Source organism: Puma concolor, chromosome B4, assembly GCF_028749965.1.
Source record: "Puma concolor isolate L17-30 chromosome B4, mPumCon1.1.hap2, whole genome shotgun sequence".
NCBI classification, from domain to species: domain Eukaryota; kingdom Metazoa; phylum Chordata; class Mammalia; order Carnivora; family Felidae; genus Puma; species Puma concolor.
The window spans coordinates 35159229-35179312 of record NC_141673.1 but is presented as its reverse complement, the minus strand read 5'-3'; positions in this window follow the sequence as shown (position 1 = coordinate 35179312).

Genomic DNA, 20084 nt, shown 5'->3' with positions numbered 1-20084 from the left:
TCGTTCATGCTCTGTCTCTCTCTGTCCCAAAAATAAAAATAAACGTTGAAAAAAAAAAAATAAAGCACAAAACTTTAAAAAAAAAAAAAAAAAAAGGGTTTGAGAGGTTCATATAAAATATCCTGAGACTCAGCATACCTTACTAGGAAAATCTGATACAATTGTCACTTTAAAAAATAATACTATGATCTTTGTTTTTCAAAGCAAATACTTAAACAATGCTGTGTTAATTCTATTATTGTCTCTGTGTTTCTTTTAAAGTATTTAAAAATATGATAATTATTCCCTCAAGTCGGCTCAGGTAAAACCTTGAGTACATTTTATCTTAGGATATTTTAGTGCCCTCTAGTGTGCAGAAATCAGCAATAGTATTTTTCTTCTAAATTGTATAACTGTTTTAAAAATGCAAGAGTTTAAAAATGGTAACTTTGGACCACTATGAACTGGGGGGAAAAAATATCAGCTTGGAAAGCAAATTAGAACCAGATGTCAGTTCAACCTAAATATATTACCCAACAAAATGCAACCTTTTCTCCTACTTTTATTCAACTCAAATTAAACAGTCCCTGTTTCTCTTCTCTCCCTCTCTCTGTTTTTTGTTTTGTTTTTGTTTTTGTTTGTTTGTTTTTTGCTAAATAGGACTTCCATTTGCATAAATCCATCTTTGTCCTTGGTGAGTGTGCGGAACGATGTATGCATATGGGTAAAAAGGGTGCTCTTCTGAATCTACTAGCCTCTTATACTCATAAATCATTGATTTATTATACTCATAAATCATTGATTTATGATTAGGAAAGTTGGTTAGTGCCACATAAAAGGAGCCTAATAATCCAAAGCCTCCTGCCATTCACACAAATTTTTTTTTTTTCAAACAAGGATGGGAATTTAAGGAGATGCAACTATTGAAAAAAAAACACAAAACAGCAAGATCTGTGCAGCAACAACAGAAAGGATATAAGCCAAAACACAGTTTAAATTAAGTTTGGAAAATAATTCAAGGGAGGCTTTTTGTAGTTTAACTTTAAATACAATGGTGGATTCATCAACAGAATTGAATGACAATGGCCAATATTAATCAATAGACCTCTTGCATTGAAAAGATATGATAGAGGCTATCTCCTAGCATTTGTAAAAATTTCTATGGTAAAGGGGCGCCTGGGTGGCTCAGTCAGTTGAGCGTCCGACTTCAGTTCAGGTCATGATCTCGCGGTCTGTGAGTTTGAACCCCACATCAGGCTCTGTGCTGACAGCTCAGAGCCTGGAGCCTGCTTCAGATTCTGTGTCTCCCTCTCTCTCTGCCCCTCCCCCACTTGTGCTCTGTCTCTCTGTGTCAAAAAATAAACATTAAAAAAATTTTTTTTTTTAATTTCTATGGTGAGCACATGACTTCTAAATTAAAATGCATTCAGATAGAGATCATAGCCCAGTTCATACTATTAGAAAGTCTGTAAATGCCTCTTAGAACTGACTTGCATCACTTTCTTTATCATATTTTACCAAAAAGTGAACAACAGCAAAATTGAGTGATTACAAATTGCTTTGTGGTTTTTAATATCAGACCAGGGATAGTAAAGATCACGAATCATTATTGAATATCTAGAAGACATCCAAAATGCCAGATAATGATATTTTATTTGGCAATGCTGTATTCTTAATATGATCCAAATTGCATGAACAATCATCTCTGTGAAAAGTAGAGAATTATTTTGTCTCTGTTTTGGCAAGTCTCCTGTGTGTTTCCTATGTGTAGTTTGGGGATGAAATCATAAAGTTTAGGGAATTATAGCATTGGAGGAAAACTAAACATTTCCATACATCTTAAAATTTAAATGAAATTTGAGTTGATATTTTTAATATTTTAAGATAAAATATTAATAAGCATGTTCTTTAGTCAATTTTGTAACTATCCTCAGCCAATATAACACTCTAGACATTACTATACATTTTATAATAAATTAGCCAGAACAGACTGAATTTCCCTACTTTGTACAAAAATTCACACAAATAGTTGCAGGGTTACCAAGTGACTTACACATACTAGTTATTTTACTCAAAAGCTTGGACAAATACAGAATTACAACTATACCTACTATTATAATTAATAGCGGAAAGGTAGCATTCAGTATTCCCTGACGTGTACTTCCTGGGGTATGTTTCATTTTCTTGTATATTTATGTATACCATTCTCCTTACTCCAAAATTAATTATGCATATGAGAAATATGAAGAGCCTTGAATACAACCATCTTTTTTATGCCCTAAGAAGAAGAGGGAGAAATTCATGTTAATTGAGGGTCTACCATGCACTAGATACCTTTTATGTGCTTTTGCGGCCTTAACTTCTTTTAAGAGTTATTTGATATGGACTTTTTTTTTAAGATAAAAAGAAAACAAAGTTCAGAGAAAAATTAACAATAATTTCTCTCCTGTATTGAACTCCTTCTTGTTGCAAAATACTCTTCTAAAATCTTTCCAGACAAAATTATTTTAATCCTGATGGCAACACAAAAACTTAGGTTTTTTAAAGCTTCCTGTGTTACAGATAACACAACTAAAGTTGGAAGAAATTAGTCACTTGACTATGTATATACAGCTTTCAGGTAATAAAACGGAGACTTTGTCTCCGATCAGTCTGATTTGAAACTTGGTTCTCTGACTAGTGTTAACAGGATGAATTGGTAGGAGCAGTTGGGGTATATCAGCACTGCTGCCTTCTTCTCATTCCCAGGAAAAAGACAGCATTTCTTTTCTTTGTTTATCTAAAGGCAGGTTGGGAAGAGGTACCAAACTGACAGCCCAGGTTTGTGAAAAACAGACAGGAATCCTTAGTTTCATGCTAAACACTAGGACACTAGGACTTGGGCTTCCAGACTTAGCAAAGGCTTATGTGCCCAAATTTGGGATGGAGTCATGTTATCCAATTTAAAATGACCCGGGGAGGTGGGGGCACCTGGGTGGCTCAGCTGCTTAAGCCTCTGTTTTTGGTTCAGGTCACGATCTCGAGGTTCATGAGTTCAAGCCCCACATATTGGCTCTCTGCTGTCAGCACAGAGCCCACTTCAGATCCTCTGTCCCTCCTGTCCCCTTCCCCTGCTTGCACACACACTCTCTCTCTCTCTCAAAAATAAATAAAACATTAAAAAAAAGGAACTACAGACCAATGGGGAAAGGCTAAAGAGTCAGACCATCATAAACAGAAGAAAACTAATGAATGGTGAAGAGAAAGGAGGGCAAGCAACAGAAATCTTGCTTCTTAGAGAAAGGATCAGACTTTATCCACTGCTCAGCCCACATCCAAACTCTTATTCTACTTTCCATTCACATTTGGTTACTTTCACTTCCTAGAAAGAGCAATGTTCTCTTTTGCCTCAGACACTTTAGTTATGAAGCACCTTTATATGGAGTCCATTTCCTCACAGGTTTTCCCCCACTTTGCCTTGTCAATTCCTACTCATTTTTCAGGTTCTAACTTAAGATCATGTTCCCCAGGAAACCTTCTCTTACCCAAATCCACATTAAGTCCCACCTCTTAAGTTTCCTAAAATACCTGAACTCCCCCTCTTATTACTCTAATTGCTTAAATATTAGGTACTTAATAATTTCCTCTTTACAAGGCTGCCTCTTGACCACTGGAAGCTCCATGAAGACAGATATTACATGTCTGATCTACTAACATTTCACTGCATTTGACACACCGTTGAAAAGATGAATGAATGTTAATCTGTAGCTTTTAGGTGTACACAGAGGATCATAATTACAATTTCAGTATGAGTAGAAGTTCTTATGAATTTATGAACTACTCATGAGGATACAGAAGGAAAATGAGCTAGAGGGCCTTTTTCTTTAAACATTCAGTGGGGCGCCTGGGTGGCGCAGTCGGTTAAGCGTCCGACTTCAGCCAGGTCACGATCTCGCGGTCCGTGAGTTCGAGGCCCGCGTCAGGCTCTGGGCTGATGGCTCGGAGCCTGGAGCCTGTTTCCGATTCTGTGTCTCCCTCTCTCTCTGCCCCTCCCCCGTTCATGCTCTGTCTCTCTCTGTCCCAAAAATAAATAAACATTGGAAAAAAAAAAAAATTTTAAACATTCAGAGACTAGGGGTGCCTAGATGGCTCAGTCAGTTAAGTATCTGACTCTTGATCTCAGCTCAGATCATGACCTCATGGTTTGTGGGATCAAGCCCCACATCGGGCTCTCTACTGACAGCACAGAGTCTGCTTGGGATTCTCTCTCTCCCTCTCTCTCTGCCACTTGCTCTCTCTCTCTCTCAAAAATAAAATTATATTATATTATATTATATTATAATATTATACCATATTATATTACATTTAAATAAACATTCAGTGCCTAGTTAAAGAAATAACATAAATAGCTATAAAATATTATGGAATGAAATAAATATACAGTTTTATTCAGACTGTATGTAAGGGCTAGATTGCCCTTGTCACTTGAAAAAAAAAAAAAACAGCAAACAGTTCTAGTGTGTCTTTATTTGTTCCATTAATATTTTACAAATAAAAATCAATTATTATTACCCTTTATGTTCTTATTATGGTCAAAAACATATTACAGTCCTTACTCATTCAAATATATTCAAATACATTCAATTCAAATACTCATTCAAATACATCAACATCTACATGCAAAGCATTTAGAACACAAAGGTTGACATTGAGCATATTAAGGGTACATACTGATTAAATATTTGTGCTAGACTAACTTAATAAAATTTGCATCTGCTCTTAAAGGATGCTCTAAGTTATACCCAATAAGAATAAGATTTTTAAAAAGTACGCTTTCTATAATGAGTGAGTTAACTGCAATTAAAGACATATTGGGCAAGTTTAATTGAGTAGGTTTGTAGTAGCGACATTTTCAAACACTTTGGAAAAAAAATAGTTCAAAGGATGTATTTTTTGACTTTGGAGCTCTCAAAATACTTTTGCATCTATGATTGTCAAAGGCAAAAATAATCCATGCCTATGTTAGTCTGCTATGGAGAAATGATCCAATCTAATTTATTCTCCATGAAAGCAATTTTGCAAAATTTATTCAGTATCTATTTATATGTATAAATCATCAGCCATGAAATAGAATGAAATTGATTGTATTATTCTACATTTTAAACTTATTGTCTATATTTTATTCTTCCTGATTACCCAAGTCATTCAAGTAAATTCAATCAGGCTTCCCTTCACCATCTTATGGATGCAGATAATATTTTTAAGACTCTGAGCCAAAGTAAATCCTCATTTTAACTGACAATGAATGATGTAAGTATCAGATCTTAATAATAGGAAGCACTGATATTCAGTAGACTAACTAGATGGCTTGAAGAGGCATCAAGTGATAGAAAATAAAAAACAGATAAGAGTTTATTTTTCCATGTGACAAGAACTCCACACGTAAGCAGTCCAGTGATTGTACAGCTGTTCAAGAATGTCAAAAAAGACCTGTGTGCTCCTTCTATCTTTCTGCTACATCATGTTTATTTTCTGGGTTTTGCCCTCAAGGTTACAATCTGGCTGCATACCTCGAAGCATTATTACTGTATTCTTCACAAAGAAAGGTCAGTGTGCATAAATGAAAGACTGTCCCAATTTGGCTTTTCCTTTTTCTTTAGGAATGGTTGTCCTCCCATGAAATTTCACTTCTTATGGATTGTTATTTATTTATTTACTTTGTCATATCTCACTACTAAGTACAAGAAAAGCTCAGTTCAGGGTGTTTTGTTTTGTTTTTAACATTTGCGGCCTCGCAGATTCCATGGTAGAATCAGGCAATGGAGAAGGGAATTGAACACTAAGTTCTCATTGATGAAACTTTAGTGTTAGCCACAAGTTTATCCTCTCTCTCGCTATCTCCTCTCATTTCTCTTCTCTCTCTCTCATATATATACACATCTTCAGATGCCGAGGAATGAGTTAACCACTATTATCAAATTCTACATCATTCCTCTTTTATCCTTCCTCATTATGTCCTATTATCCTGTTACCTCACACTCATGCCCCTCTCCTCTGACAGGCAGCCATGTAGCCTGTTTATTACTTGTGCCTCTCTGTCTGTTTGTGTACCTTTAAAATGTTTATTTTGTTTTTATAGGTAAAAATAACTTACGGACATTGGGGTGTCTGAATGGCTCAGTTGGTTAAGCTTCTGACTGTTGGTTTCAGCTCAAGTCATAATCTCATGGTTTATGAGTTCAAGTCCCACAATGGACTCCACACTGACAGTGGGGAGCCTGCTTGGGATTCTCTCTCTCCCCCCTTTTCTCTGTCCCTCCCCTGCTCGTGCCCTCTCTTTCTCCCTCAAAATAAATAGATGAGCATTAAAAATTTTTCATAAAAAATAACTTATGGATATGATATTGTGCTAAATAAAATTTTAAATGGGGCGTCTGGGTGGCTCAGTTGGCTGAGCATCCAACTTCGGCTCAGGTCATGATCTCACAGCTTGTGAGTTTGAGCCCAGCATCGGGCTCTGTGCTGTCAGGTCAGAGCCTGGAGTCTGCTTCGGATTCTGTGCCTTTCTCTCTGCCCCTCCCCCGCCCACTCTGTCTACCCCCCTCCTTAAAAACAAATAAAAACATTAAATAAATAAATAAATAAATAAATAAATAAATAAAAATTTAAACATAAATGTAGAATTCTTAATGAATGAGGATATAGGTCATTAAAGTTTATTTATTTAGTATACACTTACTGAATGCCTACTATATGTCAAGAACTACATCTAAGTACTACAGATACAACAATGAACCAGAAAATGTCCTCTAGAGCTTACACTCTAGTGAAAGTAGAGGAATAAGTAGATTCTTAAATCATACAGTATGTTAGATAGTAATAAGCACTAAGGAAAACAAATTAAAGCAATAATTAAGGATAAGGAGATTTGCAGGCAGGGATGAAAAAAGGGGTAGAGAAGCAAGATAGAATTTCTTTTAGTTTTTTTAATGTGTATTTATTTTTGAGAGACAGAGTGAGAGTGGGGGAGGGGCAGAGAGAGAGAGAGGGAGACACAGAATCTGAAGCAGTCTCCAGGCTCTGAGCTGTCAGCACAGAGCCTGACATGGGGCTCGAACCCACGAACCACGAGATCATGACCTGAGCTGAAGTCGGGTACTTAACCAACTGAGCCACCCACGTGTCCCACCAGATATAATATTAGACAAAGGTGAAGGCAGCCAGAGATGATGGCACTGAGAGGACACCATGTGAGTAAAGACATAAAATCTGGGTACAAATTGTGTTGATATCTGAGGAAGCAGATCCCAGGCAGAAGGACTACTAAATATATAGGCATTTAGAAAAGAGAACAACCAGTCTATTCAAAAACAAGCAAGGCAACCAGTGTTGCTGTAGCAAATGGAAGAGGAGATGAGGTAGATATGTGAGAGAATCTAAGGGAATAAATTATGTAAGGCCAGTAAATCATGAGCACTTGCGTTTTCATTGTGAGTCAGCAAGCTCTTGGAGAGTTTGAGCTGAGGAATAAAGATACTCATGCTAATATTTTATAAGATAATTTGCTGCCAGATTTAGAATAGACCAAAGATAAGCAGCACCAGAATCAGGGAGGGTACACTGAGAAACTATTAAAATAATGCAGATGAGATATGATAGCTACTTGAAAGAAGATGGTAGCAGAAAAATCATGAAAAAGTATTAAATTCTAGATATATTTTGAAGAGTAGAGACTCTTCAGAATTTGTTAGTGAATTATATGTGAAGAGTATAAGAATATATGAGAATGAAAAGGTATCAAAAATGATTCTAAGCTTTTCAGGCATGTCGACTGAACAGATGTATGAAAGGTCGATGACTCTTCACCATGTAATATGTAGCTAGGCTGACTACATCAGTGTCTCTTTATCAATTACTGTGCAGTCAGTCCCAACATGGACACTTCAGGGCAGTGGACTGGAGCAAATGGTTTACCACAAATCTCTACGAGGTATGTCACAAGGTCGTGATTCATGTATACAGTGTATTCTTTCTGCCCTAAGGATGGATTAGGTATGGCTCTATCTCTAAGGTAGACCATGGAGCTGGAGAATCATGCTACCTGATGTAGAGTGAATTTAACGTGTTCCACAATGTAGCAAAGCCTAAAGATAGGCCATGTAGCAAGATCAAGAGATTGTAATAACATTATGTGAGCTGAACATATGCCATTCCTGCCTCCTAGATCAAGGACACTTTTTGTCCATTTTCTCTAGATGATTCATTGTCTAGAAAAATAATTACAGACTTGATAAACTGTCACTGGAAAAGCATAATTTGGCCCTTTTTCTCTCAAGATACAATTCTTATGCTACATAAAAAAAGAAGGTTCAACAGCAGGGCATGCTCTAAATCTTGATAGCTTGCTACTTAGTAAGTTGTGATCTTTCTACTTGAAAATGGAGTGCCCAAATAAAGAAGGAAATGCTGTGAATGCATATCATTATTATCAATCTTATCTTTTGCAAGAGAGCAAACCAAGTCTCATTGCCTGAGGGATGATTGATAGGATTGGTTTACACAGAATGTGGATAAAACCTCTTGTTTTGTTAGTCCTTCTTAACACAAAGAGAGGAGGAAATTCTTCAATTCTGTATTGGTTTTGAAGCAAGAAAAGGATCTCAATTGTGAGTGTTAAGACATCAACATATGTTAATTATCTGATTACCAAAAAGCAGCTCCTCTCCTAAGGGAGTGAGATGGGCAGCTTTTGGAAGACTGCCTTTGCATCTCAGACTCTGTAGAATGTGCCCAACAGTTTCAAAACCATAATGATGATGATAACAACAACAATAACAGTAATAAAAATAACAATACCACCCAAATAACTGCCAATTCACCATGACCTCCCTCTCTTTAGAACAGTTATATTTATGTTTCATCTAGTGAGGAGCAAAGAATAGCAAAACCATTTTGAAGAGTGTTCCTGGGCAAAATCCTATTCATAAATAGTTAAGTAACTTATACTTTTCATCCATTTCTCAGCCCATACATGCAAATATGTACAAATTGTTACACGATTCACATCAGGTCATCTCACAAAACTTTAAAACTGCACAGTGAAGCCTTGCTTACCAAGAATAGCTCAAATGGTCTTTCTATTAAAGACAACTACAATAAAACATCACAAAGGACACCTGGGTGACTCAGTCAGGTTAAGTGTCCAACTTCAGTTCAGGTCATGATCTCACAGTTTGTGAATTAAAACCCCACATCCAGTTCTGCACTGACAGCTCAGAGCCTGGAGCCTGCTTCAGATTCTGTGTTTCTCTCTCTGACCCTCCCCTGCTCATGTTATCTCTCTCTCTCTCTCTCTCTCTCTCTTTCTCTTTCTCTCTCTTTCAAAAATAAACATTAAATTAAAAAAAAATTAGAAAAGAAAACAACATCATAAAAATGTGATGTAAGCATTGCTCAGGACTGGGAATGCAATGCAATAAAACCCCAGATGAACTGTTAATGGGAATGTAAACTGGTGTAGCCACTCTGGAAAACAGTATGGAGGTTCCTCAAAAAATTAAAAATAAAAATATCATATGATCCAATAATTCCACTATTGGGTATTTACCCAGGGAAAATGAAAACATTAACTCAAAAAGATACATGCACTGCTATGTTTATTGCAATATTATTTACAATAGCCAAGACATTAAAGCAATCTAAGTGTCCATCGATAGAAGAATGGATAAGGAAAATGGTGTATACACACACACACACACACACACACACACACACACACACACATACACAGGAATATTACAGAGCCATCAAAAGGATGAGCATGTGCCATTTGAGACAACATGGATGGACCTGGAGGGTATTATACTAAATGAAATAAGTCAGACTGAGAAAGATAAATACTATATGATTCCACCCATAAATGTAATCTAAAATAAATAAATAGACAAACAAAGAGCCGAATCAGAACAATAAATCCAGAGAATAAACGGACGGTTGCCAGAGGAAAGGAGAGTGGGGTTTGGGCCAAAATGGTTGAAGGGGAGAGGGAGACACAGGCCTCCAGTTATAGAATGAGTAACTCAGGGGAACAAAAAGCAAATCATAAGGAATGCAATCAGTGATATTTTAATAGCAACATAATTGGACAGATGGTAGCTGCACTTGTGGTGAATGCAGCCAACTATGATAAGCCTGTCAAGTCTCTAAGCTGTACACCTGAAACTGATATAACATGTGTGTCGCACCTGAGACCAACGTAGCATTGCATGTCAACTACACACAGCTAAAAAACAAAAAAGAGAAAGCTCGGGCTATCGGTCAAACATTTATAAAATTTCAAATGAAATCTAGCAATATGGTGTTTTAAATGCTATCTACATCAAAAATTGAGTTGGAGAAAGATAGTAACTCTCTCTCAGGGCACTCTCTGTGGACCTAAAGCAGTCTTATCTCCTGTCATCCTTCTCGTTCGCGCTCACTGTCTGCCATCTGGCCTACATGGCCCAGGACTCCCTAAACTAACATTCATCTTGTGACTCTTATCCCCAAATACCTTTTCTTCTCTATTTGAAAATAATCTACTTACATTTTTGAGTCTCTGTCAAATGTTACATACTTTGGGGGGAAAAAAACTGTCTGATTCCAATAGGAAAGTTACTGGCATTATTTAAGGTACCCGTAGAAAACTCTGATAATAACATTCACTGTATTGTACATAATAGTGTAATATGTGTTTACTAGCCTGTCTTTTCCAGTGGAATGTGGCAGACTCATTAACAGATATATGTGTTTTTAACATTTGTACACAACATGCCTGCTCAAAGGGTTGTCTATTTGAATGAATCAATCAATGACTCAATCAATCAAGAGTGTCTGCTGTGTTGTCACATTGCACAAGTACCTGTGATTTGCATGAGGGCACAGATCGTATCTCTTTTCTTCATCACCGTTTACCTGATCTGAGAGCACTTGCTCTGTGATATAACGTCCATATCTTTATGTATAAACAAATGAGTCACAACACTTTTCTGTCTTTGTATGATTTTTTACACTGTGCCTAAATTATGATACAGTTTTTGCTTTTCTGAGTTCAAAAGTATACATAAAGTGCATAATATCTTTGCTTTTTATTAACTATAGCTATTTATTATGTTTGCCTCAGAAATGCCATATAGAAAAATTCCTAACACATTATACTGGTCTGTACTTCCAGGATGGTCCCAGGACAGGTTCATGGAATGAGATATAGAAATGATATACAAATGAGGTAATCACAAATATTGTCAGTTTAAAGAAGTGTTACAAAGCAGTTTTCTGCTTTGAACACTTTGTCATTTTCACATCACCTAATGGGAAGAATGTATTTCCTAGAAGTCAGTAGTGAAAGCAAAATCTAATTCCCTAAAGCAGGAATCCTAATCGTTTGAAGAAATAACTAACATTGGATCCTTGCTTAACATCTTTTACTTTGGGGATACTCTAGCCAGACTTTGTACCACGCAAAACAGAAGTTATTTCTTAAATTCTATAACTGAAGATAATAAAGAAATAACAATGAGAGCCACAAACAGGTTCTGTTTCCCCTTTGCCATCAAGAACAAACACGAGTCTCTTCAAATATCTGATGCTACTTTCTTAGGTGGCATTATTGACAAAAAAAAAAAAAAATGTGTTTGTTTAGTTTTACAGTTTGCAAAAATGCCTTCCTAATGAGAAAACTGCTTTCATTTCTCAGACCTTGTGACCACAAGAAAATAGATTGCTGCAGCATAATGTGCTGTGATGTTTTATGTTCAGCCCTCCTTTCATGTCAGAGCATGCTAAACTTGAAGCTATTACTAAGCACAATGCGAGAAACAAATGAAAATCTCAAAAGGCATAGGTACTTCTGTGCATCAACAGTAGGTTTGAATAATGTCCTTTTACAACAGCCAAACAAAATTGTAATATTTCTGATAATGGTTCTGGAAATTGCGACCTATGTCTAAATGCCCCTTTCTTCTAGAATTTTGCTTTCATTTAACAGAATATACATTGTGGGCATTCTGGTTACATTTATTTTTGTGTGTTGGGGAAAGTGGAATATGCCTCTGATTCATTGAGTATACACCCTCATCTGTAAGGGCTGACACTGTGTAACTTTGGCAATTTAAGTAATGTAGAGAATGTCTGCTATTGTATCTGTTGAAGGCATCCAAAGCTCTTGGAAATACAGTAAACTGCAAAACACATATGGAATTATTCTCCACTTAGTGCTGCAACAAAATAATATGGCTCTGAGTAATGAAAGGTCCTAGGAAGAAAGAAAAAAAAAAAAAAATCTGTTCACACAGCTGCCTGTAAAGTCAAGATGATAATGGCCTTCAAAACTTTAAATAATGTATTGTATCTTACTCTGTTGGAATGCTCTCAAAATGTAGTCTAAAGACTTTTCTAATGGTCCACATGAGCAAGAATATAACTTAAAAGATTCAAGTGTTTTATCTAAGAACAAGATGACTAATGGTGAACTTGGTTTAACTAAGCAAATGGTATTCCAGCCACTCTTTGTATTTCCTATTTGTGTCCTCCTTCTTTATTTTACCCACTAACTTTGCATTCCCCTACAATTTAATTAGATTTTTATGCACTCTTTCAGAAAAGGTTTACATTCTAAAGGATTAAATTAAACCACAGCCCTAACTGAAGAAATCACTTACTGGCAATATGCACATAATAAAAAATTTCAACTGGGGCTTAATATAAATTGAGTCAGAAATAGTTTGTGTATTTAAAAATCAAATAACACTTTCATTATGCTCACATTTAAGCAGGCTAAATATAGTTCTCAGCATTTGAGAAAGATGAAAACAACCCACAAATTTCAGGAAGGAAGAGTGAAACTGTTTCAAAGTTGGATTCTTTTTTTTTTTTTTTTATCAACTAAGAAGTAAACCCAACAACCTACTCTCAAAAGTATAAATATCTCAATAAATCAAGATAAGCAATTGCCTACTTTTGCTAATTTTTATTAGTGGGGAAACACTGTTCTGTCCAGAGTTTAACACTGGCAGATTCTTGTATTCCTATTTATGTATGCATTCATTGATTCATTGATTCATTGATTCATTCGTTCATTTGAATCATCACCTCCCCTACTGCCAGCTACTTATTCTGATCATCAGACGTGGTAGAGATTGAAATTCTTCTGCTCATTAAAAAATAATAACAATTTCTTGGAAGACAACGGTCATAACAAAATTCTTTTAAAGTCAATGCTTCTCCCTTTTTCCTCTTTGTGCCTGCTATCAGTGGGAAGCCTGAGATAGGAAAGTTGTGAGCCATTACTTTCTCTCTTTTCCTCAGTTTGCCTTCTACTCCCCTTCTCCTCCATGGGGCCTCTGGTTCCTCCAGGATGAAGGGTGAGAAATGAGAAGAAAGGGATTTTCCTTGTGTTTTGGCATTTCTCATCTTGGCCTCTGGGGATTTGTCAAAGCTAATCCATTCTGGTCTCCACTCATGCTCTTGTAGATGCTTTTTCAGGGCTTTGGAAGTCACATTAGAAACATTTCATACATTCCCATTGAAAGATGATGCAGAATTTTTGCCAGGCCCTTCATACTTCTTTGTCTGTTCTTGGGATTTGCATTGTTCATCATTTTATTGGGGTCACATTCTTTCTCTGGACAGCGCCTCAGGAAGGATTTGAATTAACTCCTGGGCAGCTTCCTCTACTGTACAGTTTACACCTGACCCTCAAGAAAACACAAACACCCTTGCTGGTACTATCAGTAGAAAAGAAGCTCCCAGAGCAAATCAAAAAACTTTCTTCTGCTACTGCCTCAGATCAATACCCACGACCTCTCCCATTTTCTTTCTTTCCATTCAGTCCTAAGACCAGTCTATACCTCTCCCCGAGCAACATGTGGGCTTCTTAAACCATTTCTCATCTGGCTTGAGCTAAAGAGGAAGCAATACCTCCGTGTTGTGATACAGAGCACATGTCCTCCAAATTCTTGCTCTCCGTTTCCAACATGCCGGTCACTTCCACTTTGATCAGTATATATAGCAAGGTGTGTGAGGCTCTGCCTTGTCTTATGGTGTTCACTAGTTCTGCATTGGTGGTCTTCCAGGACATTTTTCAATATAAAATATTTGGTACATTTGTTATGGCTGTTGCAGCTGTTGTTCTGGACCATTATGTCTTATTTGATTCTGAGGCGGATTTTCACTTTTACAGTCAGTTGTGACACTTAAATCAAGTTCTAGAAACTCAACTCAGGTCAAGCTTACATTCATGTCATTGTAATAATTCCATCCTTCCAGTTGGTTTATTTAAGCAACAGATAAACAATATTGCCTATGGAGTTTTCGATCTAAAAGCTGTTGAACATGTAAAGTAACAATGAGACAGAGTAGGGGATGCTCTGAAATTATTTATGTAGCTGTAACTGTCTAGATCAGAGAAGACTTCTTAAAAAATTACATATAAGCAGAGAATGGGGAATGACTAGAGAACAGGAGCATGGCAAAAGTGAAAATAGCATGTCTGAAGGCACTAAAGGAAGAACACTTACAGCATATTCAAAGAAAGGAAGAATACTTTTGTAAACAAAGTATCAAGAATAAGAAGGGTACCAAGATATAGGCTGAAGAAATAAGTAGCAGCCATACTACTCAAAGCTTTCTCTAAAATATATATACATATATTAAAGGTTTAATTTTCATTAAAAGGCAATGGAGAACTATTAAAGGGTTTTAAATTGGGAAATGACAATCAAATCTGTGTTCCTAAAATACCACTCTAGCTTCAAGGGATATATCAACTAAAAAAGGAGATGGAGGCACAACAGGTGTCCTATATTAGAGATGATAGTGACAGGTACTTGGATTTGGGCAGAAGAGGAGATTACGGTAGCTTTAACCAGTCTTAGGTTTAACTGTATATGAGGTCTGAGAGAGAAGAAGTACTCATCCATAACCATTAGGAAAGTCACCCAATTAATAAGCCTGGGGAGGGAGGTGGGGAGAAGCAAACAGGTCATCTGACTTTCAGGATCACAGAATCATAGATTTTATGAAAAAGATCCTCACAATCGCTGTTTTTACTGAAGAAAAAGGAACTCCTTCTCCATGGAAGAGTTTTGTGAAATTCCATTTTCTTCACCTTCTTGTTTGCTAGAAACCTGCTCTCTCTTGAGGATAGTGCTTTCTCTACAGCCTTCCCAGGTGTGGTCGTGTTGTCCATTACACTCCTGTGCCAATGATAAAATTGTCCTCTCTAAATGCACTACCATCCCTCCTCCCTACAAACACTTAACTTATCCATCATTATCTGTCCATGCGGAAATATTCCATCAACTGCTCTCTCGTTCTGTGAAGATCATTGTTCTGAACTACCATCAGTTTCTCCATTATTAACTTTGTTTTACTTTCTGGTAACCCCAATATCAGCATAGAATAGGTTTCTGAGTGAATTGATCCCTTCCAATGATCTTGTCCTCTATTTCTATAGTCCCTCTATATTTTTTCATTAACATTAAGTGCACCTGCTCTAAAATCTCACTTCTAAGTACCCTATTCTATATTTATATTGGCGGTCTAGCCCTTGGTAACAGCTGGATTTGTTATAGCACAGTGCAGCAAAATGTATCTATTCTTTCCTGCCAATACAATGGTATAGATAAAAACTTAAAGTCATCACCTGCATATATTAAGCTACAGAATGGCCACATAAGCATCTTTGTGTTGATACGCAATTTAAATAAAGAGAATGTAGGGGCGCTTGGGTGGCTCAGTCGGTTAAGCGTCCGACTTCGGCTCAGGTCATGATCTCGCGGTTCGTGAGTTCAAGCCCCGCGTCGGGCTCTGTGCTGACAGCTCAGAGCCTGGAGCCTGCTTCAGATTCTGTGTCTCCCTCTCTCTCTCTGACCCTCCCCCGTTCATGCTCTGTCTCTCTCTGTCTCGAAAAAAAAAAAAAAAAAAAAAAAAAAAAAAGTTAAAAAAATAAATAAATAAAGAGAATGTAAATACTCCCATTACTACTAACACAAAAGTAGCCCTGAAGCCCATTATTGAAAATATTCACAAGGGCCACAATTAGAAGAGACAGCCAAGTTTTGTGCACTGAGGCTAAACTTGGAAAAACTTGAAGATAAAATGAGTGGCTAGAGACAGAAAGAAAAAAAATAGAGAGGCGGGGGGGGGATGGAGAAAGGAATTAAAAGGATTATTCTTCCTACTCACCTTTTAGATTAAAGTTGCACTATATAGCATATATATAGCATATAACTGATGTTAAAAGGTCAAGGTAGCAAAGGCATTCTTTAGGACTTAAGTTCAGCAGCACAGGGATTAAGGGCATCTCTTTTACCCTTGGCTTAATCTTTGTGAGCCCAAACCAGTCAATTGCTCATCTAAACTTCTATTTCCACATCAGTAAGACAGGAATAATAATTACTTCATAAGGGTTTTGTGCTGACTGAATGAGATAATGCATGTAAACCAGTTAGCACTCTGAAGACTCTTCCAATTTTGGCCCTTCTAGAATTCATACTTCTTACTGACTAATCATAGTTATTTCCCTCCAATTCCCTGAGATCAGTCATTGGCATCAAGCATACCTTCGGAAGCAGAACGTACCGGAATAGCATACTAGTTCCTCTGAGTTCAAGAACGATGGTTTTTGGAATTTGTTTGTTCTTCCCCCAGAGACAGCTCCCTGAATTCCACTTCCAAGAGAAGTAATTTGGCATAGGTCTTACTAAGATAGACATTAGAGGAAACAGGAAGAACCATTGTCTTTATTTTGCGTTTATTTAAGATTGCATTTTAAGTTCTTGCGGATGGATTCTTAAAGGTGGTCGTACAAATAATACTAATAATTCGGTGCGTGTTTTCATTAGTAACTGTCCAAGCATACAGTAATTCTTTATCCATCTTCAACTATCAACCTTTCTATCAGGATAAAAACATGCTTTCATTTCTTCCACCTTAACCAAAAGTCTCTCTTGATAATACTTGTCCTCCTCCTATCACAATATTTCTCTATGCACTCACCACACTGTATTGAGTCATCAAAGAAGTTTACATGTTTTGGAAACATTTTTAAGACTTTATTTTTTTAAACAGGTTTAGGTTTATAACAAAACTGGGGTGAAGGAGATACAAAGATTTCCCATACACCTCCTGCTCCACACAGGCATGGCATCCCCGTTATCAATTTCACTCACCAGAATGGTATGTTTTGTGCCAAGGATAAATCTATATTGACACATCATAATCACCAACGTCCACAGTTTACTTTAAGGTGCACTCTTGGTGTTCTACATTCTATAGATTTGGATAATGTATAATAACATACAGCCATCATTGTAATGCCATACAGAATATTTTGACTGGCCTAAAAATCTTTCATGTTCTACTTATTCATCTTCCCTCCTCCCCCAATCTCTGCCAATCATGAATCTTTTTTGTTGTCTCCATAGTTTTGCCTTTTCCAGAATCTCATGTAGTAATAATCATATAATAATCTTTTCATATTGGATTTTCTAGTTATTAATGTGCACTTAAAATTTCTCCATGTCTTTTTATAGTTCAATGTCTCATTTCTTTTTACTGCAGACTAATATCCCATTGTCTGGATATACCGCAGTTTACTTTTCCATTCACCTAAAGGACATCTTGGTTGCTTTCAAGTTTTGGCAATTATAAAAAGAGCTTCTATAAACATCTTTGTACAGGTGCTCGTGTAGACATGAGTTTTCAACTCCCTTGAATAAAAACCAGGGAGCACAAATGCCAGATCATATAATAAGAGTACATTTAATTTTCTGAAAAACCACAAAACTGTCTTCCAAAGTGGCTGTACCATTTTGCATTCCCACCAGCAAGGAATGAGAGTTCTAGTTGGTCCATATCCTTGCCAAAATTTGGTGTTATCAGTGTTCCAGATTTGGGCCAGTCTAACAGGTGTGCAGTGGTCTCTCATTGTTGTTTTAATCTGCATTTCTCTGATAATATATAGTGTGGAGCATCTTTTTGTATGTCTACTTTAATGAGGTGTCTGTCTTAATTGGGTTCTTTGTTTTCTTATGGTTCAGTTTTAAGAGATTGTTTTAAATATATTTTGCACAACAGTCTTAACAGATGTATTTTTTTTTTTTTTATAAATAGTTTCTCATAGCCTATGGCTTGTCTTCTAATTCAGTTGTTTTGGAAACTTCTGATACTTATTGTGGAAAAAATAATAAAAAGAGTAAAGCTTCAATGGGAAAATTAAGAATGTGAGAATAGATTATCTAGAAATGCATAACCTCATATACTTGTATTTGTGATTTGGAAATCTACCTGTGATTTGGAAATCTACATGAGGAGGACAACTAGGCACTGAGTTGAGAGAAAAAGTGAGCTTCCAGATCATATAGGTTTTGTAGGCCTAGTAAAGGCTTTGACCTTACTTGGAGACAGATGGAAAAACATGGACAGTTTTGAGAAGAATGACGTGATCTGACTTACTTTTTTTGCTGACTTACATTTTTTTAAATGTTTATTTATTTTTGAGAAGTTGGGGAGAGGGTAGGGAGAGAAGGAGAGGGAGAATCCCAAGCAGGTTCCGTGCTATCAGTGCAGAGCCCAGTGCAGGGCTCAAACCCACAAACCCTGAGATCATGACCTGGGCCAAAATCAAGAGTCGGATGTTTAACTGAGAGAGCTACCCCAGTGCCCCTGACTTACATTTTTAAATGATCACTTCAGTTTATCAAGGGGCAAGGACTGCAGAAATAGAAAGTCAAGTTAGGAAGCTATTAAATAATCTAGGTGAGACAAGATGATAAACTTCATCACGTTCTTGGTGCACAGTAAAGTGCGGGAGACTTGGTGAAGAGGTAAAACTACAAGGATTTGCTGATGGACTAGAATGTCAAATAAAGAGAAGGGAAAAAAATTAAAAGGACACTACCAAAATTACTGGTTTGGGCAAATGAAAGAATGGAGTTATCAGAGACCCAGAAAAAATCTTCAACACATTGCTTGGCATAAGCTAAGCACGCAATACACGTGAAGGATGGACATTCTAAACGGAAAACACAGAAACACAACATAAAATAGTAGATGCGGTATCCTCTAAATGGATATTGCCAAGCGGTCATGTGGGAGGCAGAGCTTATCAGCAGATGAGGCACACAGAAGTCAGTTTACAGGTTTTCGTAGGACATCATAAACTTCAACTGTCTTGTGTTAGTTGGGAAAGAGAGGCAGAGCCAGGGATTGGTAATAAGTACATGTAATATACATATTTCTTACATACAGGTATTCTGTGTAATACTTATTACATATGAATTGTCAACTCTGCCTCTATTTCCTGAATAACAAAAGATATTTGGCAAAGGAGTGCAGTGAAAGAGAGAGAGAAAATAGATATGGAGAGACTTGATATTAGTTGAGTTTGGGGGTGCTTGGGTGGCTCAGTCAGTTAAGCATCTGACTTTGTTCGACCCAAGTCATGATCTCACAGTTCGTGGGTTCGAACCCTGCATCAGGCTCTGTGCTGACAGCTTGGAGCCTCGAGCCTGCTTCAGATTCTGTGTGTGTGTCTCTCTCTGCCCCTCCCCTGCCTGCTCTCTCTCTCTATCTATCTTTCAAAATAAATCAATAAACTTATAAAAAAAATAGTTGAGTTCCTCACTCAAGAACCCCTAAGATCGGCTCTACCCCTTTCTTCCCACGTATTAATTACAGAAGACAAAAATGCCCCCATTTTGCACAAATTTGGATTGAACTCCTATTATTTGGTACAGAAAAGTCATAACTAATTATATCAACTTAGGTGCATAAGAATAATAATATTCATATCCTGATAGGGAATCTCCAGTATTAAATTAAGTCTTTTCTCATTATATGATTAACAAAAAGCTTCACGTCTCTGCCCTAATTTCAGTCTAAGTATTTTTCTGTCATTATCCTGCATCTATTTCATAGCATGATTTTGTCACATGCTGCTCTGTGTTCTATACTCTTCCATGTGATTCACTCTGTATGTCTCTTGCCATAACTAGTAACCAGATATATTCAATTTCTATAATTGTTCAAATTTAGGCTTTAAATTACATCATTTTATATTTCAATAATGTCATCTCCACTTATTC